This window comes from Rana temporaria, chromosome 6 (genome assembly GCF_905171775.1).
Source record: "Rana temporaria chromosome 6, aRanTem1.1, whole genome shotgun sequence".
Lineage (NCBI taxonomy): Eukaryota > Metazoa > Chordata > Amphibia > Anura > Ranidae > Rana > Rana temporaria.
The window spans coordinates 96,077,277-96,105,240 of NC_053494.1; the positions used below are offsets into that span (position 1 = coordinate 96,077,277).

The 27,964-nt window shown below is 44.2% G+C and overlaps 1 protein-coding gene across 3 annotated transcripts in view; it reads left to right on the top strand.

Annotated features, from left to right (window-relative positions):
* RHBDF1 (rhomboid 5 homolog 1) overlaps window positions 1–27,964 on the top strand; it is a 202,584-nt gene that overhangs the window by 24,113 nt on the left and 150,507 nt on the right. For all 3 annotated transcript variants that reach the window (XM_040357023.1, XM_040357020.1, XM_040357021.1), the window contains exon 2: window positions 22,940–23,005. The gene's annotated coding sequence lies outside the window, so the exon portion shown is untranslated. The remainder of the gene's footprint in view (window positions 1–22,939; window positions 23,006–27,964) is intronic.

A 27,964-nucleotide genomic window follows, 5' to 3' on the forward strand; every position in this document is an offset into this window, starting at 1 on the left:
CAAAAAATTGCACTAGGCATATATTGATTGGTTTGCGCAAAAGTCTAAAAACGATGGGATATATTTTAGGGACTTTTATTTTTATTGTTTTTACTAGTGATGGTGGCGTTCTGCCATTTTTAGCTGGACTGCGACATTGCGATGAAAAAATCTGACCCCACTTTTTAGGGACCAGTGACATGTGACATGATTACATTGATCAGTGCTCTAAAATTGCACTGATCATTGTATAAATGACACTGGCAGGGAAGGGGTTAAGACTGGGGCGATCAAGGGGTTAAGTGTGTTCTCTGGGTGTGTTCTAACTGTATGGGGGATGGGCTGCCAGGCATATGACAGAGATGGCTGTTCCCGATCACTGGGAACAGAATATCTGTGATGCGGGCATGCTCCCATGCACGGACCTCCGTACAGCTAAGGCGGTTAGCACAAGAGAGCTGACCTGCCGCAGTCTAATGGTGGCAGCTGGTCTGCAAGCGGTTGAGGTGATATTAAACCCTCAGTTTTTTAAGCACTTTTATGCCCCGTACACACAACCGTGTTTCCCGACGGGAAAACTGCGAGGAGAGCTTTTGGCCGGGAATCCCGACCGTGTATGCTCCTCATATAAAAGAAAAATGTTACTGCGCTGATATGTTTATCCAGAGGGTTCAATCTCTGGAAATGTGAACTGTGAACTGATATAGTGCACTATCCACCATGTGTGACAAGAAAATATATCAGGGACAGAGTGTACCCAATATTCAGTGTGGATAAACTAAAAATACAAACAATCTATAGAAATATACAAATATGGCTCCTCGCAGTTTTTCCGACGTAAACAACTGCCCAAAAACCGCCGGACAAAACAAGAGAACCTGCTCTCTTTTTTCCCCATCGGGATTCCCGGCAGATTTTTCCCAGGGGAAAGCGGGCATTTTTGGCAGTTTTCCTGTGGGGAAAAACTCAGATGGAACATACACACGACTGAGATTCCTGGGGAAAAGCTCTCATCTGAGTTTTCACGACGAGAACACCGAACGTCTGTACAGGGGAAAAGTCGAGAGCGGGTTCTCGGTTTTCCCCTTGGAAATTCCGATAGAGCTTTTCCCATTGGGATTCCCGTTCGTGTACAGGGCATAAGCAGCTGATTTAATCACATGCTGGGGTATGCAGCTTCTTTGTTTTTTAGCCCCCATTGTGTTTTTCACTGTGCAATGTTAACACATTTCCGCAGATTGCGCATGGAGCAGCCCACCCAATTGAATGGGCTTCCCTATGCAAAAGAAACACCAAGGAAGCTCTTGCGCCTTTTAAACACATGCTTTTTGCCATGATTTTCATTGTTGCGTGACAATCGTAGTAAAATTGCTTTGCGCTTGGGAGGCCATTGAGAACTAATGGCACCAAACCTGTGTTGTGCGTTTTGCTGCAGTTTTAGCAAATTCTGGAATCCCAGGCAGAATTGCAAGATTCTAACTGTGATTCCAGGTACGCGTTGTGTGAATGGGGCCTAAATCCTTGCTTATGTTCCTTTTAAAGCTGGTGCCACTTCTGTTTTTAGGGGAGCTCATTTCACTTGCAACAGATGATCGGGGGAGAACATGTATTACATTTTTAGTTTTCAGCGCTTTCACACTTTAAATGACAATTGTGCGGTCATGCAACACAGTACCCAAATGAAAATGTTATGATTTTTCCCCCCCCCACAAATAGAGCTTTCTTTTGGTGGCATTTTGGTTCCCCCTCTCTGGTTCTTATTTTTTGCTCTATAAACAAAAGAAGAGTGATAGGTTTTAAAAAAACACAATGGGCCAGATTCACAGTCAGCTTACGCCGACGTATCTGTTGATACGCCGCGTAAGTTCTGTGATGCGCCGTTGTATCTATGCGCCATATTCACGGAACAAGATACGCCTGAATTTCGCCAAGATACGACCGATGTAAGTCACCTACGCCGTCGTATCTTGGGTGCATATTTACGCTGGCCGCTAGAGGCGCTTCCGTTGATTTACGCGTTGAATATGTAAATGAGCTAGATACGCCGATTCACGTACTTGCGCCCGTCACAGTAAGCTACGCCGTTTACGTAAGGCGTACATCCGGCATAAAGTTACCCCTGCTATATGAGGCGCAGCCAATGCTAAGGTATGGACGACGGAACAGCCGTCGGATTTTACGTAAGTCGTACGTGAATGGGGCTGGGCGTAGGTTACGTTGACGTCGTTGCCATTGAGCCGTCGTATCTTAGGGTGTAAATTCAACGTGATTCTGAGCATGCGCGCGCATGTGCCGTTCGTACGGCACTTCATTTACATGGGGTCACGATTCATTATAATACAACACGCCCACTACCAGCCTACTTTGAATTACGCGGGCTTACGCCGGCCCATTTACGTTACGCCGCCGTAACTTAGGGAGCAAGTGCTTTGTGAATACTGTACTTGCCTCTCTATGTTATGTCGGCGTAGCGCATATGAGATACGCTACGCCCGCACAGAGATACGCCGATCTCTGTGAATCTGGCCCAATATTTTTTACTTTTTGCTATGATGAATATCCAAAATTAAAAAAACAAAAAAAAAATACTTTTTTTCCCCCTCGGTTTAGGCCGATATGTATTGTTCTATATATTTTTGGTAATCGCAATAAGCATATATTGATTGGTTTGTGCAAAAGTTATAGCGTCTACAAAATCGGGTATAGATTTATGATTTTATTTTTACTAGTAATGGCGGCAAGCTGCGATTTTTATCGTGACTGTGACTTTGCGGCAGACATATTGGACACTTTTGACACTATTTTGGGATCATTCACATTTATACAGCGTTCAGTGCTATAAAAATGCACTGTTACTGTGTAAATGTCACTTGCAGGGAAGGGGTTAACACTAGGGGGCGATTGAGGGGTTAAACATGTTTATAGAGTGATTCTAACTGTGGGGGGTGGGGACTCACAAGGGGAGGAGACCGATCTGCGTTCCTCTGTACTGGGAACACACCAGCGGTCTCCTCTCACCTGACAGGACGTGTATCTGTGTGTTTAAAATTGGCCCTTTATACTACAAAAAGAACAGATAATCACTACTATAAGGGGTTCATTTATACTGTGAAACAGTGAATAATATATGTATATGTGTGTGTGTATATATATATATATAATAAATACACCCAGAAGTAGGATTAATGGGCATTATAACTGGGATTCAGACATGAAGCTATATGAAGGGCGATCTAAATCTTTTAGATTAACCACTTAACCCCCGGACCATATTGCTAATCTAAGACCAGAGCACTTTTTGCGATTTGGCACTTTAACTGACAATTGCGCGGTCGTGCCACGTGGCTCCCAAACAATTGGCGTCCTTTTTTTCCCCACAAATAGAGCTTTTTTTAGGTGGTATTTGATCACCTCTGCAGTTTTAATTTTTTGCGCTATAAACAAAAATAGAGCGACAATTTTTATTTATTTTTTTATTTTTTACTTTTTGCTATAATAAATATCCCCCAAAAATATATAAAAAAACATTTTTTTTCCTCAGTTTAGGCCGATACGTATTCTTCTACCTATTTTTCGTAAAAAAAAAACGTCATAAAATAAACAAAACACTTCCATTACCTTCCATGATTGAACCAAATCTTCCTTCATTTGTGTCTCACATACTCCCCCTCCCAGCCACTGCAGCTTGCAGAAACAGGGACTGAGCTGCCAGTCCAGGAAGCAGAAGGCAAGGTGCTGAAATCTTATTGTAGGGGGAGCGGGCACAGTCTACATCACAGGTGTCAAACACAAGGCCCGCGGGCCGAATCCGACCCTCCCGGCCATTTCATGTGCCCCTCGCACCTCTCCTACAACTGCAGGAGATCTCCAGCCCTTCTCCGATCCTCCTCCAGACCTTTACTTTCTGCTTTCAAGCAATGTAGCTTCTTCCCAGCAGCAGCATAAGGAAAGGGGGGTGCACCGTGATATAATGGAGAGTGGGGGGCTCAACGTCTGATGGTGGGGTGGTTCTTGACATCTAATGTAAAAGGGAGGGGGATGTACTGGACATCTAATCTTACAGATACAACCACCCCTTTTGAGGGCAATCATAATGCTGATGCGACCCACAATGAAATTGAGATTGATACCCCTGGTCTACATGATTGTGGTAACTGCTCTGAATTGTGTCTTCTGGAGTCACTGCCTCCTCCGGGTTTTTGCAGCCGGTCCCTAACGATGGGCCATGACTCCTTCCCCTTCCAGCCACTGGGGGGAAACCGATGCCTCCTGAGATATCTGACATAGATAGGACTGATGACATTATCGTGGCGAGAATGAATTCAGAGGCTAATGTGGAGGTTGGCTATACTTCTCCTTTAAATTGCACTGCATGTAACTTTCCATTTTATGATATACTGTCGTCTTACTGGATCTCTGTTTTTCCAACTGCTTTCTAACATTTCTTGTGCAGAGTAGCAGAAGTGACCTATGGTTTAGCTGTTTGTGTATTTGGGCAATATACACTTCTGGTTAGCCTGTCCATGCACACATGAAGCTCATAATGCTGCTGCTGTAAACCAGTATTTATTAACCCAGTGTGTGTTTTTCTAATTACCCATTGCAGGCAGGCATGGTCATTTTCACTTGCTCTAGTTAGAAGGGCAGGTTGTTGATGGGCAAATATCGGGCGTACGGGACACCCATGAATATCAGAGGAGCACTAGTAGAACAGATGCTTTCTGGTAATCCCAGTGAGATTGTGAGGCCAGATGTAAGGAATGTAGAGAATTGCAGGGAACAGTCAAGAGCACAAAACACAAATACAAAGATATTGTTGACGATTTGGAAGAACTGCTTTAAATAGGAGCCCAGTTTCATCTGCTCAGATTTCATGATAGAACCATCAGCCAATCTGATTGTTGTGTACACGCGGAATGTGGTGATTTTCAGCAAACAGTCAATGAACGACCATTAACTACAGAGGTCAGAATGGTAAAAGATTTAAGAGTTCTGTGGAATGGCAGGGCAAGAGAATGAGCATGACAGGAATTCTCAATTCTACGCAGACCTTCTGGAGATGAGACAACTTTGATCTTACCCACACACCAGCACAATACTAACAAAGGCTTTCCAGACACCTGCTTTGCCTTTCTTCAGGAGAGATGGGAGGAAGTGTCAAGCCTTGTACACACCACTGGTTTTCTCGGCAAGAAAGCTGCTGGGAGAGCTTTTTGCTGGGAAAACCGTGCGTCTTTATGGTTTCTTGTCGAGGAAACTGCCGGGAATCCCGACGAGAAAAATAGAGAACTTGCTCTCTAGTTTCTCGTTGTGATTCTCGGCAGAGTGTTTCCTGCAGAGAAAACCGTACGTCAGTATGCTTACCTGTCCCCAGGTAAACCCGCGCATGCTTGATGAGACTTTGACGCATGCACGGTAGCATACAAGGGTAGTGTAGGGTGTAATAAGATGGCGGCGACGGCATCGAATGTGACAAGCGCCGGCTCGTCGTAGTCGATGACGTCACTGCATTCTTGCCATGCAAAAGAACGGCGGTTCTTTTGAATGGCCGTCTGTATGCACGGCAAGCTTGCCAGGAATCCCGTCAGGAAAACCGTCGTTTTTTTCCTGATGGGATTTCCGGCCATGTGTACAGGGTCCAATTTCCATGTGTTTAGGCTAATCAACATTGGGTGAGGTACACAGGATAGAAGTTGTTGGATTGTTTGTCAGGCCAAAAGAAGAGATTTAGATTGCTAATACAGTGTTTTTTTTGTATATCCCAACAAAGTGGTCAAGGTACAGTAGCGTAATGTGTAATGTGTGTAATGTGTGCACTTGGACTAAAAGCCAAGTGACATATGGCACATGGTGTTGCATTATTATGACACTTGCAGGAAACATTAAAATTATCGGCTGCACTGCAAGGGTTAATTGCTTAGTCTAGGGCACAGGTGTCAAACTGGCGGCCCTCCAGCTGTTGCAGAAATACAAGTCCCATGAGGCATTTCAAGGCTGACAGTTACAAGCATGACTCCCACAGGCAGTGGCATGATGGGACTTGTAGTTCCGCAAACAGCTGGAGGGCCTCAAGTTTGACACCCTTGGTCTAGGGGACACAGAAAATATGATTTATTTACCCAATACTGTGATCCTCCACTCCTCAGTGGTTTCCTATAGCGTCTTCTATCCCTATGCTTCAGCAGTGTAAGGTCCTGATATCAAGGCCAGTACAGGGCCCACAGACATGCATTGGACATGATAATGCCAAGGGACAGTCCACTGACAGAGCCATGGGGTAGCACCATCAGCCTGGGGAGCAGAGGATCAGATAAATAAAAGAGCTTCTCTTCTCCCTAAATAAACAAAGAATAATTGTATGGTTTCCTGGAGTCCCGCTGCCTACAGATTCTGCGAATATACACTGCAATGTCCACGCGCACTAGGAATTTTAATGCTAGCGAACGCATAAAGGCGTTTTTTACAGAGGAAAGTGTTTTCTATAGAAAAAAAAACGACCTCCTATGGATTTTTTTATTCTACTTTAAATCTGGGTTGAGCCAAACAACTGGAATTGAGGTGAGAGCTAGAGCTGGGAAAGCAGCATCCCTATGATGACCTAATGGAGCAAATAAAGGCTTATTCCATCCTTCAAACTGGAATTCATTATTATGAAGGGTGTGCACAGCTTTGGCACAAGAAATCTTTTTCTGCTGAAGTTACATACTTGGGAGGGAAGCACAAAGAAAGACTGCAATGACATTAGGGCAGCATCTAGTTCAGATTACCAGGCAGATTTTAGAGCAGTGAGGATGGAACATGGACAGGAAATAGGTAAGCAGGATGCAGGTCAATTGGGGACAGGACAGCAGCTCAGCAATTACCAGCTATGTCTACCTGCATGATACCCAGTGTTGGCACGCAGATCCTTTATGGGTGTATGGTGGTTTTTATTTTTTGCGCTATAAACAAAAATACAAGATTTTTTACTTTTTGCTATAATAAATATCCTCAAAAAATATATAAAAAAACGATTTTTTTCCTCAGTTTAGGCAGATATGTATTCTTCTACATATTTTTGCCAAAAAATAAATAAATCACAATAAGCGTTTATTGATTGGTTTGTGCAAAAGTTATAGGGCCAGATCCAGAGAGAATTGGATCCGCGCAACGTATCAGAAATACGCTATACCGCCGTACCTTACCTGGCGGAATTTTGAATCCTCAACGATTTTGCGCCTTAAGTTACGGCGGCGTAGTGTATTTCTGGCGGCGGAATTCAAATTGGCGATCAGGGGGCGGGTTTCATTTAAATGAAGCGCGTCCCCGCGCCGAATGAACTGCGCATGCGTCGTCCAGAAATTTCCCGCCGTGCTTTGCGCGAAATGACATCGCAACGACGTCATTTTTTGAACTTAGGCTTGAGTTACGTCCATCCCTATTCAAGGACGACTTACGCAAAAAAAATAAAAATTCAAATTTCGACGCGGGAACGACGGCCATACTTAACATGGCAAGTCTATCTATACGCCGTAAAATACCATCTTTAACTATACGCCGGAAAAAGCCGACTACAGACGACGTTAGAAAATGCGACGGCCGCGCGTACGTTCGTGGATCGTCGTAAATCGCTAATTTGCATACCCGACATGGAAAACGACGCGAACTCCACCCAGCAGGCGCCAAAGTATTGCATCTAAGATCCGAAGGCGTACGAAGCCGTACGCCTGTCGGATCTTACTTAAATGCCGTCGTATCTTGGTTTGAGGATTCAAACTAAAGATACGACGCAGGAAATTTGAAAGTACGGCGGCGTATCAGTAGATACGCCGGCGTACTTGCTCTGTGAATCCGGCCCATAGTGTCTACACAATAGGGGATAGTTTTATGGAAATTTTTTTATATATATATATTTTTTTACTAGTAATGGCAGCGATCAAGGATTTTTATCATGACTGTGAATCGGACACTTTTGACACTATTTTGAAACCTTTTACATTTATACAGCGATCAGTGCTATAAAATGCACTGATTACTGTATAAATGTGACTTGCAGGGAAGGGTTAACCACTAGGGGGCTAGGAAGGGGTTAAGTGTGTCCTAGGGAGTGAGTCTAACTGTGTGGGGGCGTGGCTTACTGTGACACGTCACTGATCGCTGCTGCCGATGAGAGGGAGCAGACGATCAGTGTCCTGTCACTAGGCGTTCTGCCGGTCCGTGACACAATCGTGGGACACCGGCGGACATCGAGACTGCGGGTCCCACGGGCACGGTCACGGAGCTCGCGGGAGGGGCGTGCGCGTGCATACACAGTGGCAAATTTAAAGGGACATACCTGTACGCCCATTTGCCTGTCCGTGCCATTCTGCTGATGTAAAAGTGCATTTGCTGGTTGGCAAGCGGTTAAAGTTTAATCTTTTGGAGGCAGGGGATGAGTTAACCACTTCCATACTGGGCCTTTTCACCCCCTTCCTGCCCAGTCCAATTTTCAGTTTTCAGCACTGTCACATTTTGAATGAGAATTGTGCGGTCATACGACGTTGTACCCAAATAAATTGTGATTATTTTTCCCCCATAAATAGAGCTTTCTTTTGGTGGTATTTGATCACCTCTGCGGTTTTTATTTTTTGCGCTATAAACAATTTTGGAAAAAACACAATATTTTGTACTTTTTGCTATTATAAATATACAATTTAAAAAAAAAAAAAAAATTATTTTTTTCCCTCAGTTTAGGCCGATACGTATTCTTCGACATATTTTTGGTTAAAAAAAATCGCAAATAAGCGTATACTGATTGGTTTGTGCAAAATTCATAGCGTCTACAAAATAGGGGATCGTTATATGGCATTTTTATTAATATTTTTTTTTTATTAGTAATGGCGGCGATCTGCGATTTTTATCGTGACTGCAACATAATAGCGGACACATCGGACACTTTTCACACTATTTTGGGACCATTCACAATTATACAGCGATCAGTGCTATAAAAATGCATTGATTACTGTATAAATGTGACTGGCAGGGAAGGGGTTAACTCTAGGGGGTGATCAAGGGGTTATTTGTGTGCCCTAGTGAGTGCATGTCCATGCTCTGTGATAAGCAATCGCGGGTGCCTGGCGACCATCGCAGCCACCTGGCACGCTCATCGAGTACCTTGTGATGCGGCGAGCACACGTGCGTGCATGCCTGCGGTGGTGTGCGCGCTTTCGCTAGAACCCCCGGGAATACAAGGACGTCATATGACTTCCACCCGGAGGTAGGCAAGTGGTTAAGGAATCATTTTAGGGATTAGGCTAGCGTTAGGATTTGGGTGGATGTTAAGGTTAAATGTTTTGGCCTGGTTAAGTGTTAGGAATAGGTTCGATTTTGGGACGATAGTTTAGCAAAACTTTATCTTCATTTCGGCACTGAAAACGAATGCATAGCAGCTAATACAGCGTGTTTCTTATTGATGAAAAGTATAACTGTTTCTCTGTTAGGCTGACCAATTTGAAATGCTCAGTATTGTTACAACTCTGCTTTCTGAATTGCACATTTGCATTCTACAAAAACATGCAGTTTTCCGTGCCAATGTTCCTAACCATGGAATATGGCATGTAGCATGAAACCAACTCAAGGGGCTCCATTGTTTGATGCTTGTTTCCTCTAGCTATTTAATCACAATGAAATAGTTCAGTAAGGATTTCCATGCCATTTTGTGCTTGGTAAATATAAATGTAGTCCTTCCAAGCCCTGGTAGAAACTCATGATAGCTTTAAGGAAATTTTTTTGGTGGAATCTAATCTAACAGTGTTTTAAAACATGAAAATGGCGTAAGCGTTTTACAGAGCAAAAGTATAAGTAGTGGCATTTTTTGCACAAAACTTTGTATATGTTGTTTTGATTTCACGTTTAATAGCTTTATTTTTTTGTAAAGCAAAAATGGTATCTAAATGACATTTATACTAAATAAGTAATTAGAAATAAATAGTAAAAAAACATCAGGTTCAAACATATAAGGGACAATTTAATAAAGCATTTGGATTTTTTTGGGGCGATGTTGGCCCATTAGAAAAACCTGCATCTAATTTAATAAAGCCTTGTAAAAGTTTATTTAAAGTAGAACTATAGGCAAAATTGCAAAACTTTTTTTTTCATGAATAGAGAAGGGGAGGGTTATAACCCTTGTTATAAATAAATAAATAGAGAGGATTAATCTCTCATATTGGGGGCAGAGTTAAAGGGGAGTTCCACCCACAATTTCACTTTTTAAATATAAATACCCCTGTAATACACAAGCTTAATGTAGTCTAGTAAAGTTAGTCTGTAAACTAAGGTCCGTTTTGTTAGGTTGTTAGAGCATTTAGTTAGTTTATAATCTAGAAATAGACAGTGGCCATCTTAAGTGTGGGCATCATGAAGCCAGACTGTATGACTTCCTGGATTTCAGCCTTGCAGATCTCGCACATGCTCAGTGCTGCACAAGCGATGTAATAGGTTTCAGTCAGGTTTCCATAGCAACGGGAGTGTCAGAGGAAGTTGCCGCCCCTTCTCTATGCAAATAGGCTATTTGCAAGGACTACTGGGATACATTATGCCTATCCTAGAAACCCTTACGAATAGCCTTGTGACTTAATAGCCTAAGCTAATAAGGAGGAGGAAGTAATGAAGGACTACAAAATAAAGGTATTTACAAGCAACAAAATAAATAAAAATTGTCCATTCTGAACACTATGAGATTAGGGCATGCAGCACAGACAAACATAAAAATGGGTGGAACTCCACTTTAAGCCTTGTACACACGATCAGATTTTCAGACGGGAGTTGTGTGTTGATTGCCAGTTGGCGGAAAATCCGACCGTTTGTTTACGCCATCGGACAATTGTTGTTGGATTTTCCGCGGACAAATGGTGGATGTCATGCTTTAAAATTTTCCGTGCACAACGAACTGTTGTCGTATTTTCCGATCGTGTGTATAAAAGTCCAAAGTACAAACACGCATGCTTAGAAGCAATGCTCACCAAACACAACATTAGCAGAAGGTGCCCAAAGGGTGGCGCAAAAAAGCTGAAAAACCACGTAGTACATAACTACGTTCATGTTTGTTGGCTGGCAATTGTGTGCCGTTTGTATGCAAGACAAGTTCCTGGCCAATGCCCTTCAGACAAAAGTCCAACGCTTTGTCTACGTAAAAAGCCGATCTTGTGTACGAGGCTCTAGACTGAGAGGTGTTCTAATCCCTCTCCACTCGATCCAAAACGAAAACAATTTTTTTGCCCTTAGTTATAATTTAAGAGTTCTGATATGTGTAACAGATTCCGGAAGTTCATATTTGGGCAGCTTTCACATTATGTTGCCGTGGCTGTGAAAAATTCAAAAAGAATTACGGCCATTTGGTAGGTAATGCCCATACATGGGTCAAATTCCAAACAAATGTTGTTTCGAAAATAAGAAAATGTGCGCGTTTTGTGATCCGATGTGCCACCGTTGATTTAGAAAGTCCACCAACCAACCCTTCCGTTTCACCTCATGTTGCTACACAAAAGAATTTTTGTTTCCAGGAATCTTCTTTTCTTTCCAGGTCACAGCTCATGCACATTTCTTTTCCTATTATATTTCTTCCATCACTAATTAGAAACTTGTTTTTAAAATAATTTTCAACATGCCCGATCACTCAAATTATGGGCGCATGAAAATCGGCCGTTGCTGCAGCCCACGAATGGTGCGAAATTTGAATGGAAATTCAAAGTTCCGATTTTCGAAAGAAAATTCTTTGGGAATTCGACCAATGTATGGCCAGTTTTAGTTGCAATACAGAGACAGGCCAGAGTGCTGGGATGGGGTTGCTGCGTGTTTGCTTTATTATTGTGTTTTTTATTTTCTTCATTGCTTGCTAGGATGCATGCCGCCAGTGTCTTAGCAACCAAGTAAAGGCCCATACACACGATAGGATTTTTTGACAAACAAACTTCAAAATGACCAGGTTTTTCAAAAAATCCGACCATGTGTACGCTCCATCGGACAAACTTTTTCATTTTCATTGGACAAAAGTTCGCTCTGCAAACAGACAAACGTTCTGGCAACAAAAGTCCTATGGTGCAAAGTCCTGCTGTGTGTACAGAAATCCATCGGACCTAAGTCCAAAGTACAAACACCCATGCTCAGAACCAATGCAAAAGATCAGACAACAATACAGAAGTTGACCAAAGGGTGGCGGTAAAGAGCTGAAAAAACACGTGATTTCGGGGAAAGTTTGCTGAAAAAGTCCTGCCGTGTGTATGCAAACCAAGTTCACGGCCAACGCCCTTCGAACAAAAATCCATGGAAAAGTTTGTTTGAAGTCCGATCGTGTGTATGAGGCTTAAGCATGGCTGGAGGACAGTGAATGGAAACCTATGAGAGTGAGGAGAGACTAACTCCCCATCGGGTCTTCTTCCTTTGTGACTGAAAGAGGACAAGAGTGTGAAAATTCCATAGCCATTATATGGCTCGATAGCAACTACAGAATTCACCCACTGTCATCCGCTGTCAGACACAAGACAGGCAAAATTGATGGTTAACTAGTTCCTTATGCCCTGTACACACGATCGGTTCATCCGATGAAAACGGACCGATGGATTTTTTCATCAGATATGCGATGAAGCTGACTTTCATCAGTCTTGCCTATACACCATCGGTTAAAAATCCGATCGTGTCCAACGCGGTGACGTAAAACACAACGACGTGCTGAGAAAAATGAAGTTCAATGCTTCCGAGCATGCATCGACTTGATTCTGAGCATGCGTGGATTTTGGACTGATGGATTTCCCCACAGACGATCGTTTTTTTCTATCGTTTTTTTAACCATAAGAAAAATTAAAAAAAAGGTTCTATTTTTTTCACCGTTGGGAAAAAAACAATGGGGCCCACACACGATCGGTTCGTCCGATGAAAACAGTCCACCGGTCCGTTTTCATCAGACGAACCGATCGTGTGTACAGGGCTTTAGAGTTCCCCATCAGGTTCACCTTCCTTGTGATTGACAGCGAATGGCAGTGGGTGGATTCCATAACTACTGTTGGACTGTCTAATGGCTTTATAATGTGCTGACTCTGCGCTGTTAGTCACAAGGGAGGTGGACCTGGTGGGGAACTTGTCTCTCAAGCATCTTCATCAGGCTTTACCAACTCCACAACAAACTCCTATGTGTGTTCAATAACTGAGCAGGGAGCAAACTTTTTTTTTTGTAAAGAATGCAGTACCTTACCTTTTCCCGATAATAAAAAAATATGGGCTGCTGAAATGATCCAAACTGACAGTTAAATAGAGCTTCTTAGAGCCCATTCACACAGGGGCGACATCCGCCTGACAAGTTACGTCTCGCTCTGTTCAATGGACTGACGCAAGTCGCTCCGACTTAGAAAAAGGTTCTTGTACGACTTTGGGGGTGACTCGAGGCGACTTGCATTGACTTCTATACAGAAGTCATTTTGCAAGTCGCCTCTGAAGTCGTCTTCAGGTCGCCTTGACGAGTCGCCCCCAAAGTCGTTCCGCCCCTGTGTGAATGGGCTCTTAAGGGAGGAAATGGTTATCAGTAGTTTTATTTAGAAGACGAGTCGTCATCTCTAGTGAACCAGCAGCAATAGTTTCCATTGTATAGATAAGCACTGTTTTTAAAGCTGCTATTTACATGTGCAAATAAGTATGCTTGGCGATTTTTTCACATACTAGTTGAGATGATATATCTTTTTTTTCTAAAGGATGTAAATACATTTCCTTTTGTCAGTGGTGATATAGGTTAACCCTTGTGTAACACCCGATTTTACTGCAGTGGAAGCCTATGACATTAAAGACCCAATAATATCTTTGTGTTGCAGTGTTATTCACATTACATTGATTTGTGCGTTGTGTTGTCATTCATTTTATAGTACATTGCAGTGCGCTGCGTTCAAATTTTGAGAAATGTTTTATTCTTCTCCTCTGTCTTCACAAGGAACTCGGGGGGCTTCAGTAACCAAAACTGCAATGATTATCCTCATGACACGGCACAGGAAGCACCCCAATGGCTAACAGAGGACAGAATTAGTAATTGACTTGAAAAACTTAAAACGAATAAGTCACCAGGACCAGATGGCTTGCACCCGAGGGTCCTTAACCACTTAAGGACCGCCTAACGCCGATATACGTCGGCAGAGCATAAGCACGTACAGGTTAGTCGCCTTTTAGAGCCCAGCCGTGGATCGCGCGTGCTCCGCCGGTGGCGCGCTTGCGACCGGGTCCTGAGCTCCGTGACCGTGCCCGCGGGACCCGCGGACGCGATTGCCGCCAGTGTCCCGCGATCGGGTCACAGAGCTGAAGAACTGGGAGAGGTAAGTGTAAACAAACCTTTACCGTCCTTCCTAGTGAGAGTATCACTGATCGTCTGTACCCTGTCATAGGGAACGACGATCAGTGACATCACACGCCAAGCCACGCCCCCACACAGTAAGAATCACTCCTTAGGGCTCACTTAACCTCTTCAGCGCCCCCTACAGGTTAACCCCTTTACTGCCAGTGTCATTTTCACAGTAATCAGTGCATTTTTATAGCACTGGTCGCTGTAAAAATGACAAAGGTCCCAAAAAAGTGTCAAAAGTGTCTGATCTGTCCGCCATAATGTCGTAGTCACAATAAAAATCGCTGATCCCCGCCATTACTAGTAAAAAAATAATATTAATAAAAATGCCAAAAAACTATCCCCTATTTTGTAGATGCTATAACTTTAATCGCAAACCAATCAATAAACGCTTATTGCATTTTTTTTTTTTTTTAGCAAAAATATGTAGAAGAATACGTATCGGCCTAAACTAAGGATATTTATTATAGCAAAAAGTAAGTTTCAGCAAGTTCAGCAGTCTATTGCAGAGGAACTACAGAGCTCAGAAAAACATGCTGACATAGTTGGTGATGGTAGGAGATCAGCACCGAGAACATGGAAAAAGGTTTTCGCCCAGAGTTCTGCTTTAATGGAAACGCAATGACGAAGCGAGCCAGTGTAACCAGTAGGGATGTGCAGATGTCAGCTTATTATGAGTAGGTAGTGAATTTCTGTTGCCATTGTAATTGACATGTTCTTTATATACAGTATGCACTACAAGGAGAAGAAGCTAACTACCCTTTGTTTTGCAAATGACCCTTCTGTTCTGTAAAGTGGACCTCTCAAGTTTGTGTGAAAACATTTCTGACATTTCACAATATAAAAAGCAGACCTTAGGCTTCAGTCACGTGACATTACCTAGGCTGAGATGATGTCATCAGTCTGCTGCAAGCAGGAAGAAGAATTTTCTCAGTCTCCTTATAGGAGTGCAACATTGAAACTTTGTAGCAAGCCAAAAGGTGGGAGGCTGCAGTAGGGGGGTCATTTGTGATGACAATAATTAATTGCACAGGCACCAGGATTTGAATAATTGCGGCACTATTGAGCCATCATGTCAGTTTAGAAACGAGATGCCTACTCTGGATGTTGCCTAAACAAAGATGGCATCATTCTTCTCTGTGGTAGGTAATAAATACCTGTAATTGTCCAGGGCTTTTTTTCAGGGGGAACTTGGGGGAACTCAGTTCCACCACCTCTGGCTCAGACCTTTTGGTGCCTGCTCACTACAATCACTTGTAAACACAGAAACCAGACTTCTGTGTTTACAAGTGACAGCTCTGCACTCTGTGTGTAACCCCCTGAACTCTACACTATGGGGCAGATCCACAAAAGGATTACGCCGGCGTATCTATTGATACGCCGGCGTAATTTTAAAATTCCCGCGTCGTATCTTTGTTTTGTATCTACAAAACAAGATGCAACGGCATCTCGGAGGGATCCGACAGGCGTACGTCTTAGTACGCCGTCGGATCTTAAGGTGCAATATTTCGGCGGCCGCTAGGTGGCGTTATCGTCGAATTCCGCGTCGAGTATGCAAATTAGCTATTTACGGCGATCCACAAACGTACGTCCGGCCGGAGCATTTTTTTACGTCGTTTTCGTTCGGCCTTTTCTGGCATATAGTTAAAGCTGCTGTTCTGAGGCGTACTCAATGTTAAGTATGGCCGCCGTTCCCGCGTAGAAATTTGAAATTTTTACGTTGTTTGCGTAAGTTGTTCGCGAATAGGGATTTGCGTAGAATGACGTCACTGTCGGAAGCATTGGCTTTTTACGGGTTAATTTCGAGCATGCGCATGGGATACCCCCACGGACGGCGCAAATGCGCAGTTAAAAAAAAACTGTTTACGTCGGGTCACGGCGTATTTACATAAAAAATGCCCCCATTACATCCATTTGAATTCCGCGCCCTTACGCCGCCAAAGATACACTACGCTGCCGTAACTTACGGCGTGAAATCGTTGAGGATTCGAAAAAAATAAAATAAGTTGCGGCGGCGTAGTGTATCTTAGATGCGCTGCGCCCTGCGGATTCTTACGCGCAGGTACGTGGATCTGCCCCCCTGTATCTAACCATTGATTGATGGACATCTCTGCAAGATTTCTAATATTTGGATTTTACAGGCAAAGGTGATAACAGGACTTGCTCACAAATGTCAGATGGTTCAAAGTGGGGAGCAGTCAGAAATCTGTAGTGTTTAATCCCACTCCCCTGTTTCCATGTACAGTATACCTTTATTCTGGCTTGGGAAGAGCTTTAGGAGCACATTGCGACAGAGAAGTGCGTGCCTACGCGTTGTTTTAAGACACCAGAGATTGTGTGCAGAAGGGTAGAAATGCTATTGGGATGCCCACAGAGATCAAACTTGACCTTCTAGCTTCCTAAATAATAAACAACTGATTAAAAAATGAATTTCAAGTCTAAAGCCTCATACACCGATGGGATGGGAAATCCGACTGTTTGTACGCTCCATCGGACAATTGTTGTCAGATTTCCAACAACAAATGTTGGATAGCATGCTTTAATATTTTCAAACAACAAATGTGTAATGTCGGATTATCCGATCGTGTGTACAGAAGTCCTTCGGAAAAAAACAAAGTACAAACACGCATACTCAGAAGATAATGCGAGCCAAACATGCTGGCTAAACAGTGTGAATGGAGAAAACGCCCCTGCCAGATATTGTATTCAGACAGCCTCAGCGCCTGTGGCAGTCTCAATACCCAACCAGTGACTTTGATAGGGGATTTGAATTTGATAGGGGATCACGTGTGGGAGATGTGGGTTTGCAACCAGTTGTTCCTAGGATCTAGAAGTCATACAGTCATGGCCGAAATTGTTGGCACCCCAGAAATGTTTCCAGAAAATCAAGCATTTCTCACAGAAAAGTATTGCACACACGTTTATTCTTTGGAACTTGTTTGGGGCTGCTTCTCCACCATCCGCACTACCCAGCGTTGCAACCTTTCATCAATTTTTCTCTTACGTCCATGCCCAGAGAGATTAGCTACAGTGCCATGGGTTGAAAAGTTCTTCATAATGTTGCGCACTGTGGACAAAGGCAAATCTAGATCTCTGGAGATGGACTTGTAACCTTGAGATTGTTGATATTTTTCCACAATTTTGGTTCTCAAGTCCTCAGACAGTTCTCTTCTCCTCTTTCTGTTGTCCTTGCTTAGTATGGCAAACACATACCCAATGCAAAGACTAATGCCGCGTACACACGATCGGTTAAACGGATGAGAATGGTCCGTTTTCATCGGTCAAAACTGATCGTGTGTGGGCCCCATCCGTTATTTAACCATCGGTTAAAAAAAAGCCAATTTGTTTTGAATTTAACCGATGGATTCCTAACCGATAGGTCAAAACCGATCGTTTGTAGGCACGACCATCGGTTAAAAATCCGCGCATGCTCAGAATCAAGTCGATGCATGCTTGGAAGCATTGAACTTTGTTTTTTTCAGCACGTCGTTGTGTTTTACGTCACCGCGTTCTGACACGATCGTTTTTTTAACCGATGGTGTGTGGGCGCAACGGACCATCAGTCAGCTTCATTGGTTAACCGATGAAAACGGTCCATCGGTCCGTTCTCATCGGATGGACCGGTCGTGTGTACGCGGCATAAGTGAACGTGTCTCTCCTTTTTATCTGCTTTCAGGTGTGATTTTTATAATTCCCACACCTGTTACTTGCCCCAGGTGAGTTTAACCACTTCCATACTAGGCACTTGCGCACCTTCCCGCCCAAGCCAATTTTCAGCTTTCAGCACTGTCGCACTTTGAATGGCAATTGCGCGGTCATGCTGCATTGTACCCAAACAAAATTGGCGTCCTTTTTTCCCCACAAATAGAGCTTTCTTTTGGTGGTATTTGATAACCTCTGCGTTTTTTTTTTTTGCGCAACAACTAAAAAAAGACTGAAAATTGTGAAAAAAATACGTTATTATTTTTTTCTGTTAATTTTTTTGTAAATAAGTAAGTTTTCTCTTTAAATTACGGGCACTGATATGGCGGCACTGATGGGCACCGATGAGATGGCACTGATGTACATCGATGAGGTAGTACTGATGGGCACAGATGAGGTGGCACTGATTGGCGGCGTTGGTATGCGGCACTGATGGGCACTCATAGGCGGCACTGATGGGCACTCATAGGCGGCACTGATGGGCACTCATGGGCGACACTGATGGGCACTCATGGGCGGCACTGATGGGCACTCATGGGCGGCACTGGGCACTCATAGGCGGCACAGATGGGCACTCATGGGCGGCACTTATGGGTGGCACTGATGGATACTTATGGGTGGCACAGATGGGCACTGATAGGTGGGCACTGGGCATGGATGGGCACTGTGGGGTGGCATTGATGGACACTGTGGGGTGGCACTGATGGACACACTGTGGGGTGGCACTGATGGACACTGTGGGGCAGCACTGAGGAAGAGCGAGTGAGGAAGAGCCATCAACGGCTCTTCCTGTTTACATCGTGATCAGCCGTGATTGGAAACGGCTGATCACGTGGTAAAGAGCCTCTGCCGGAGGCTCTTTACAGAGATCGGAGATGCAGGGTGTCAGACTGACACCCCGCATCACCGATCGCTGCGCTGCCCGCCCCCACGGGCACGCGCGGCATGAAATCCTGCAGGACGTCCATGGACGTCCAGTCAGGATTTCAGAACCACTTCCCGGACGTAAATCCCCTATGGACGGGGCGGGAAGTGGTTAAAAGAACATCTCATGCTTGAAACAATCTTATCTATCCACAATTTTGAAAGGGTGCCAAGAATTTTGACCAATTTTGGAGTTTCGTGTGACATTATGTCCAATTTGCTTTTTTTTCCTCCCCTCTTTTGTTTTGTTCCAATACACACAAAGGGAATAAACATGTGTTACTGCAATACTTTTCTGTGAGAAATACTTGATTTTCGGGAAAAATTTCTGGGGTGCCCTGACTGTGTAACACATGCTACAAGTGGCTGTGTCTGTTTTGGGAGAAGAAAGAAGTCTGGGCACGATGGAATACCAGGGAAGGTATGAAAGAACCCTGGAGAACCAGGTAGGGCAAGTGAGGCAAAGCCCAGAGATCATAGAGAGCTGTTGCCTTGCAAAAGAAAGCCTGAGCTAAGGGTATCAATGGGGCTCCCTGAATCTGTGTGCCAACTAGACAATGACCTCACTATCTGTGAGGGGGGGGGGGGGCACTGAGATTATTACAACAATAATGTATGATTTAACACTTGTACTTCATCTAAATGTGCCCTCAAGCATGTTTTTAATCAGTTGATAAATGAACAAAATGACAAAAACACTGTTATACAAATTTGCACCGTTATAACCAGACACAGAATATTATCAAATTTGCAGAATAAGGGAAAACACACAAATTGGAAATGACAGAAAGGAAATTGCAGAGAAACCACAATGTTATATATAATTACAAAGCTTGGGAAATAAAACATGTCTTTAGAGTTCAACCAAAAACTTCTTGAATCTTGAAACCCCCTCCCGACCCTTAGGTGATCCAGGGAAGTAAAACATCCTTTATAAACGGTGCTATCCCATTATAATTTGTTCTTTTGGAAAGCAACCAATCCTTTTTTGAAATGATATGCTGAAGCTGCTGGAAGTGATTCCTATGTAAGACCACTTACACTTCAAAACTCAAATTTGGAATTGTTTTCCACATAAACTGGGAATGGGAGGTTCAGTAAGTTGTGTGACTTCCAAGTATCCCCTTTGAGTTTGGATGGTCACACCGGATTGAATTGGTTGTAATTGCAGAGTAATGCAAACCCAGGATCTGTTTCCCAGAATATGGTAATGATAGTGGCCCCTCAATGGTAAATACTTAGCTAAAGTGGAACTCCACCCAGAAAAAAAATAGAGGCCAGCAGCTACAAATACTGTAACTGCTGAATTTTAATAATACAGTAAAACCTTGGTTTGCGAGCATAATTCGTTCCAGAAACATGCTTGTAATCCAAAGCACTTCTATATCAAAGCATTTTTTTACAGGGTATAAAAGAGAAGAGAGGCACCTCTAAGGCCTCGTACACGCGACCGGTTTTCTTGGCAAAACATTTGTGTGTACGAGGCTTTCAGGTTTCTCGTCGGGAAATCTGGCCAGAATCTCGATGAGAAAAATAGAGAACCTGCGCTCTATTTTCTCGTCGAGATTCTTGTCGGCCTGTTTCCCGACGAGAAACCTGAGAGTGTGTATACTTACCTGTCGCCGTGGAAACCCACGCATTCTCGAAATGACCTTGACGCATGCCCGGTATCTTCCACGGCATAGGTAGGGTGAAGCAAGTTGGCGGCGACAGCATCAAATGTGACGAGCGCATGCTCGTCGTACGCGATGACGTCAACAACGTTTTTTTCCTGGCGAGATTCTTGCCCATGTGTACGAGGCCTAAGTGTAGCAATAAGTTGCTAAATGTTGTACCTTCATTAAATGTAACCATATTGCTACACTTGGAGGCACCTCTCTTCTCTTTTATACTCAGTTGTGACATGACGCTACTCTTATATCAAGACATCGCTTGTATATCAAGGAAAAATATATTAAAACATTTTGCAAAACGCTCTCAAACCAAGTTATTCTCAAGGTTTTACTGTAATAATAATAATAATAATAAAAAAGTAATAGTCCAGGGATCCAGTGATGTCCTAATCTGGGCGAGTTTGTCGCTGGTCTTCGTGCCCCCAGTGCTGCCATCTTGGTTGTGGGAAGCCGGCTGTTACTTCTTGGTGCTTTACATCTGGCTTCCCACTGTGTATGTAGAAGGTTTAGGGCCGCCGAGACAACTTCTGCTTGGACCACCAAAGTGATCTGCTCCAAGTAAGAAAAAAAGGTGTGGGAGGGAGAGAGAGCGGAATTTCCCTTTTTAGGGGAAGTTCCACTTTAACAGCAAAACGTTTTTATCTCCAGAGATTTTACTTTAAGCATTACATTACTATGAAAACAAAAGAGCTTTTTCTAAATTCTGGCAAGTTTTTTTGTGACTTTTCAGAAGGTCATCCCTCGGAAAATAATTATAATCTGTAGTTGCACATTTGTGAAAAGATTAGAGGACAGCTGGCCATACACATTGGAGGAATCACTACGTAACTGAAACAAAATTCCTCAACCGAAAAAAATAAAATTTTCAGCAAACGCAGATGAGGTTATGATTAGGACTTTTGTAACAGTGGAGAACACTAGGGAAACTACCAGATGTTTCTTACCCGGCCAGGGCAGTTTTTTTTTTATTTAACACTGAAGATAGTAACAAACAAAGCAAATGAAAAAAATCTAACCGCTAAATGTAGAAGGGGTAAGGATTCATTAACCACTTCCTATTCTGACACTTCTCCTTCATGTAAAAATCATAATTTGTTTGCTAGAAAATTACTCAGAACCCCCAAACATTATATATATATATATATATATATATATATATACATTTTAGCAGACACCCTAGGGAATAAAGTGGCGATCATTGCAACTTTTTATCTTGCACGGTATTTGCGCCATCATTTTTCAAATGCCTTCTTTTTGATAAAAAAACTAATTTATGAATTAAAAAAATAACAAAACAGTAAAGTTAGCCCAATTTTTTTGTATAATGTGAAAGATGATGTTACGCCAAGTAAATAGATACCTAACTTGTCAGAGCTTTAAAATTGCACACACTCGTGGAATGGCGCCAAACTTCGGTACTTAAAAATCTCCATAGGCGACGCTTTAATTTTTTTTACAGGTTACCAGTTTAGAGTTACAGAGGAGGTCTAGTACTAGAATTATTGCTCTCGCTCTAACGCACGCGGCAATACCTCACATGTGTGGTTTGAACGACGCTTACATATCTGGGTGGGACTTACGTGCGCGTTCGCTTCTGAGCGTGAGCTGCTGGGGACAGGGGTGTTTTAAAAATATTTATTATAATTTTTTTTATTATTACACTTTTTTTTACATTTTTTTTGATCACTTTTATTGTATTTAAATATTAATGTAAACATCCCTTGTAATAGGAATAGTGTGTGACAGGTCCTCCTTATGGAGAGAGGCGGGGTCAATAAGACCCCACATCTCTCCTCCAGGTTGGAAAGCATGAAATCGGGAAAAAAATTCACAGATCTCATGCTTTCAGCCGCGATTGCGGATTTGTTTACTTCCGAGTACCCGGGTGTGAAGTCATAACATTGCGCCCGGGCCTCCGACGGCCATAAAGACATCTCTATCCTTCCCATCCGGCGGCTGCCGATTCGTACTCTGGGCCTCTGATGGCACGGGAGAGCCCGGAGAAGCACCGGATGGCGGAGGGAGGGAGGGGGGATGTCCCCTCCCACCGCCTATAAGAATGATCAAGCAGCGGAACCGCCACTATGATCTTTCTTATGGTGCGCAGAATCGCCGCTTGAAGAGAAGGATATCTGAGTGATGCCTGTAGCTGCAACCATCATTCAGATATCCCCCACTAAAGTCCAGGACGTCATATGACATCCTACAGTACGGAAGTGGTTAAGGGCTAGTTAGAATTAATTGAACTCTGAGATAAGCAAATATTGTCTAAATACAAGAGGTTTGTGTATTCTTACTTTAATCTTCGTGTTCTGTGTATTTCTTTCAGATCTGTGCAGTAATCCAATGTTAAAGCTGAACTCCGGGTTGGGCAAATACTATCTAAATACAAGAGGTATGTGTATTACTTGAGTCTCAAAATATGTATTTCTTTAAGATCTGTGCAGTAATCAAGTGTGAAACTTTGCCTCTGTGCAGCAACTCCCTATAAGAAGGACTGGGTACTGCACTTGGTCTTGTATCTGCCCCTCCTGTGGTTTTCTGCAGGCAGCCTGTAATAGGTGGGGACTGCTGGGTCCCTCCGCCAGCTCTGCTCTCTGCGCACAATAACCCGGATTCACAAAGCACTTACGCCGACGTATCTCGAGATACGCCGCGTAAGTGTAACTATGTGCCGTCGTATCTGTGCGCCGTGCCCACAATCTGAGATACGCCTAAAAATAGGCTTCCTACGACCGACGTTCTATGCACATACGCAAATGAGGGAGATACGCAGATTCACGAACGTACTTGTGCCCGGCGCATAATATACGCGGTTAGCGTAAGTTGTACGTTCGACGTAAAGTTATTTCCCATAAATGAGGCGCAACTCATGGTAAGGTATGGACCAGGGAACACAGCCGTCGTATTTTACGTCGTTTACGTAGTACGTGAATAGGGCTGGGCGTAGGTTACGTTCACGTCGTAGGCAGTGATCCGTCGTATCTTAGGGAGTAGATCCGACGTGATTCTGAGCATGCGCACAGGGATGCGGCCACGGGACGGCGCATGCGCCGTTAATTTGAAGTACTTCTATGGCGCTTGGCCCATCATTTGCATGGGGTCACGCCTCATTAGCATGGCTCACATCCACTTCCACCTACGCTGGCTTACGCCGAGGAAACCCAGCGTATCTTTAAGAGCGAGTGGGAGCAAGTGCTTTGTGAATACTGTGCTTGCCTCTCTGCGCTGCGTCGGCGTAGCGTATATTAGATACGCTACGCCCGCATAAATATGCGCCAATGTATGTGAATCCGGGCCTATATGTACAGCCCAGGAATCATGTCACTGCTACTTTTACAAGGAAATGTCAGGCTTTGTGATGCATTTAACAAGCACAAAGCTTTATATAATTTGTGGCTATTGAAAGTTTTTGTGCACAGAGTTCAGCTTTAAACTTTGCCTCTGTGCAGGATGTGCTGGGCCCCCCTCCCCGACAGCTCTGCTTTCTGCACAAGCCAAGAAGTATAGCACAGTAATGAATGATGTCACTCCTACTTTTACAAGGTAATAACTGGGTTTGCAAAGGCATTTGGTGCACACAAAATCGAGATCTGGAATTGAGTGCCTTGAAAAAGTATTCATACCCCTTTTTCCACATTTTGTCATGTTACAACCAAAAACATAAATGTATTTTATTGGGATTATATGTGATAGACCAACACAAAGTGGCACATAATTGTGAAGTGGAAGGAAAATGATAAATGAGTTTTCAATTTTTTTTTACAACTAAATATCAGAAAATTCTGTCTCCTGTACTCTTATACCCCTAACTAAAATCTAGTGGAACCAATTGCCTTCAGAAGTCATCTAATTAGTAAATAGAGTCCACCTGTGTGTAATTTAATCTCAGTATAAATACAGCTGTTCTGTGAAGCCCTCAGAGGTTTGTTAGAGAACCTTAGTAAATAAACAGCATCATGAAGGCCAAGCAACACACCAGCTGGTCAGACATGAATTTGTGGAGAAGTTTAAAGCAGGGTTAGGTTATAAAAAAATATCCCAAGCTTTGAACATCTCATGGAGCTCTCACTGTTCAATCCATCATCCGAAAATAGAAAGAGTATGGCACAACTGCAAATCTACCAAGACATTGCTGTCCACCTAAACTGACTGGCTGGGCAAGGAGAGCATTTATCAGAGAAGCAGCCAAGAGGCCCATGGAGGCGTTGCCGAGATCCACAGCTCAGGTGGGAGAATCTGTATACAGAACAACTATTAGTCAGGGCAAGAAGAAAGCCATTGTTAAAAGAAAGCCACAAGAAGTCCCGTTTGCAGTTTGCGAGAAGCCATGAGGGGAACACAGCAAACTGTGGAAGAAGGTGCTCTAGTCAGATGAACACACCATCCCCATCATGAAACATGGTGGTGGCAGCATCATGTTGTGGGTATACTTTTGTTCAGCAGGGACAGGCAAGCTGGTCAGAGTTGATGGGGAGCCAAATACAGGGAAATCTCAGTAGAGATGCACCAAAATTTTGGCTGCTGAAACACATTGGCCGAAAATTGTGTTTTCGGCACATTGCCAAAAGAGAAAAAAAGCAAATAATGGAGCCAAAAATGGGCCAGGGCATGGGCGGGGGGATTCGGGGCTCCGCCCCCTCCCCTGGTGCCACCCATTACGGGGGTGTCATTCTGGAGCGCCCCAGTCCTCTCCTTTTTCCTCCTCCCTCTCGCTATCAGACACGCCCCTGGAGCTGGCACGCTGCGCAGTGTGTGAGTGAGGACTCCCGTACAATGTAATGGAATGACTCCGCTCACCCAGGGACACATGGACACCCCTCATACCGGACACGTGATGGATGGCTGTGCCCTGCACTACTACTCTCACCATCCACAGGCGCTTGGACTCTGGTATGTAGCACACTATAGACGTGTATGTAGGGTCACAGGCAGGGGCGGACTGACCATTGAGTCACTCGGGCACTGCCCGAGGGCCCCATGCTACTAGGGGGCCCCATCAGGGTTGCCAGGCTCAGTAAAACCAGGGACAGTATGTAAAAATCTATGTTTTTTTTACATCTGTCCCTGATATGTCCAAAACCGACATGCTTTTGATGTGAAAATCCCGAGATTTTAGCTGACCAGCCTCTGCACTGCCTCCTGGCGTGGTGGCCATCTGTAAGCCCAGGGGCCCCATAATCTTCTATTGCCCGGGGGCCCCATGAGTTGTCAGTCCGCCCCTGGTCACAGGGGACTCCTGTACTCAGCTCTACCCATAGAATTCTCTCTTCTTCTCTTCTATGGGGGCTAGGATTACCATACACTCTGATTGGGGAACCACATCTATGTATTGTGAGCACCTACCTGCTCTAGAGAGGTCCTTATACATGGAAAAGGATAGTACAATCAGATTGTAATGTGTGTGCTGAGGTGAAACCCTCTGCAGATCACCATCGCACTGCATTTTGAAAGCGGTGTGGGAAATATGCACCTCGTTGGTTTCCCGCACCTCGTCCTGGTGTGAACAAGCCCTCCCCTGTACAGTGCATTTTGATAACCCATTTGCTTGGACAGACCGCAGAAGAATGCAACTACATCAAAGCACTTGGTGCCCAAATACACTGCCCTTGAGATTTGGGGTTAATACATTGGAAACAACATGCTGATCTCAAGGGCAGTGCGTTTGACCGCAGTGCAGGAAATGTTTATGAAACACACTTTTCCTGCACAGTATTCTGGTGTGAACCTAGCCCTGGTGAGAAATGGAGTGATCTGAAAACAACTGATTTTACCCCGAGATTGCTGATTTAGAAGTCTCAGGGTCGGTTTCACACGTAGGCTGCATCTTATGGGCACACGCAGGCTGCATCTTATGGGCACACGCAGGCTGCATCTTATGGGCACACGCAGGCTGCATCTTATGGGCACACGCAGGCTGCATCTTATGGGCACAAGCAGGCTGCATCTGAAGGGCACAGGCAGGCTGCATGATGGGCAGAACCTTTATTCTGGTGTCCAGGCTTTGCTATTTGCCGGCATCCTGTATGAGTGCACAAAAGTGCAGAGGCAATAATGAGAGTTTTTGCTGGAGCAGGCAGAGTTGTGGCAGTTGCTGTAGCCTGGAGGGAGGTGTGCTCCACTCTGGAGACCAAGGAAATATCCTCCAGACAGCACTCCATATGGTAGAGATTTCCGGCCATTGGGCCAAGATTGTTGGGCCAGCTGAGAGAGTCTTGAAAACTTAGAGCTGAGGCAACCAGGAGAGAGCTCAGGGGAGCCAGAGATATATGTGAGTCTTGGGTGAGTGAGAAATGGAGTATCAGAAGAACGTCAACCTACGGGCTAAGAGTGCGCCCGTGCAGCCGGATGTTGTAATTGAAGCTGAATGAGCTTAAAGGAGTTGTAAAGGCAGGTTTGTTATCTCAGGCCTCGTACACACGACCGAGGATCTCGACGGGCGAAACACAACGTTTTGCTCGTCAAGTTCCTTGTTAGGTCGTCAAGGAACTCGACGTGCCAATTTTCTCCATTCTCGTCGAGGAAAAAGAGAACATGCTCTCTTTTTGGCTCATCGAGTTCCTGGACAGTTTCCTCGTCGAAAAATGTACACACCACCGGTTTCCTCGTCAAAAAAACAGCAAGTTTCTTGCTGGTTTTTGCCGAGAAACTCGGTCGTGTGTACGAGGCCACAATGCATTCTATGCATTAAGATAACAAACCTTCTGTGTGTGTAGCAGCCTCCCCAGCACCCCCCAATTACTTACCTGAGCCCCATCTCTCTCCAGCGATGTCCACGAATGTCTACGCCGTCCGGGACTCTCCTCCTGATTATCTGAGACACAGCAGGGGCGCCATTGGCTCCTGCGGCTTTCAATCAAAGTCAGTCAGTCAATCAGGGGGAGAGAGGGCAGGGCTCCGTGTCTGAATGGACACACTGGCCCAGATTCAAGAAGCAATTGCGTCTGCGTAACCATAGTTACGCAGCACAATTGCTTACTTGCGCAGGCGTAACGACTTCTCCTGATTCAGAGAGCTTGTTACGCCGACTGCAGCCTAAGATATGCGTGGCATAAGGCTCTTATGCCCTCATATCTTAGGCTGCATTCTTACGCAGGCCGCTAGGTGGCGTTCCGGTAGTGGTCAGCGTATAGTATGCAAATTGCATACTAACGCCGATTCACTACCCTACGCGAGCCCTGCGTACGCAGTTTACGTCGTTTGCGTACGTCGGTTTTTGCGTAAGGCTGCCCCTTCTAATAGCAGGGGCAGCCAATGCTAAAGTATACCCCGTCGTTCCCGCGTCGCGAAATGAGAAATTTACGTTGTTTGCGTAAGTGAATCGTGAATGGCGCTGGACGCCATTCACGTTCAC